This window comes from Schistocerca gregaria, unplaced genomic scaffold, assembly GCF_023897955.1.
Source record: "Schistocerca gregaria isolate iqSchGreg1 unplaced genomic scaffold, iqSchGreg1.2 ptg000577l, whole genome shotgun sequence".
NCBI classification, from domain to species: domain Eukaryota; kingdom Metazoa; phylum Arthropoda; class Insecta; order Orthoptera; family Acrididae; genus Schistocerca; species Schistocerca gregaria.
In genome coordinates this window covers 1,842,767-1,844,098 of record NW_026061968.1, presented here as the reverse complement: position 1 = coordinate 1,844,098, position 1,332 = coordinate 1,842,767, and positions in this window count along the sequence as shown.

Sequence of the window (1,332 nt, the reverse complement as noted above, 5' to 3'; positions counted from 1 at the left end):
TGCGTTGAACGGGAAAATGTGAAAAGTGTTCATATGTAGTAGAAAACTGAGAAATCCCTCCGTTTTCTTCATTTATTATCGAATCGACTTAAAGCCAGATCGTTACATTGGCCGCTCTTCTCTCTGAAACGGTTACATTTATCGTCTGCAAAGCTATGTCGCGTGCTGCGGTATGCGGAGAAACTAACCGCACCATAGTAGAACACAGAAGAAGCTTCTAACTTGATGTTATAGCCAGTTAGAAGCAGTACAATCCAAGATTTATTTATCGATTACTGACTTTTTACCCTTCTTTAGTGACTTGCACATGAGCTAGGACCTTAAGATTTTGCACCAGAGGAGGACTAGCAGCTGCGTTGAACGGGAGGATGTGAAAAGGTTCATATGTAGTAAAAAACTGAGAAATCCTTCCGTTTTCTTCATTTATTATCGAATCGACATAAAGCCATATCGTTACATTGGCCGCTCTTCTCTCTGAAACGGTTACATTTATCGTCTGCAAAGCTATGTCGCGTGCTGCGGTATGCAGAGACACTAAAAGCAAAATAGTAGAACACAGAAGATGCTTCTAAGTTGATGTTATAGCCAGTTAGAAGCAGTACGATCCAAGATTTATTTATCAATTATTGACTTTTTACCCTTCTTTAGTGCCTTGGACATGAGCTAGGACCTTAAGATTTTGCACCAGAGGAGGACTAGCAGCTGCGTTGAACGGGAGAATGTGAAAAGGTTCATATGTAGTAAAAAACTGAGAAATCCGTCCGTTTTCTTCATTTATTATCGAATCGACTTAAAGCCAGATCGTTACATTGGCCGCTCTTCTCTCTGAAACGGTTACATTTATCGTCTGCAAAGCAATGTCGCGTGCTGCGGTATGCGGAGAAACTAACCGCACCATAGTAGAACACAGAAGAAGCTTCTAACTTGATGTAATAGCCAGTTAGAAGCAGTACAATCCAAGATTTAGTTATCCATTATTGACTTTTTACCCTTCTTTAGTGCCTTGGACATGAGCTAGGACCTTAAGATTTTGCACCAGAGGAGGACTAGCAGCTGCGTTGAACGGGAAAATGTGAAAAGTGTTCATATGTAGTAAAAAACTGAGAAATCCGTCCGTTTTCTTCATTTATTATCGAATCGATTTAAAGCCATATCGTTACATTGGCCGCTCTTCTCTCTGAAACGGTTACATTTATCGTCTGCAAAGCTATGTCGCGTGCTGCGGTATGCGGAGAAACTAACCGCACCATAGTAGAACACAGAAGAAGCTTCTAACTTGATGTAATAGCCAGTTAGAAGCAGTACAATCCAAGATTTATTTATCGATTATTG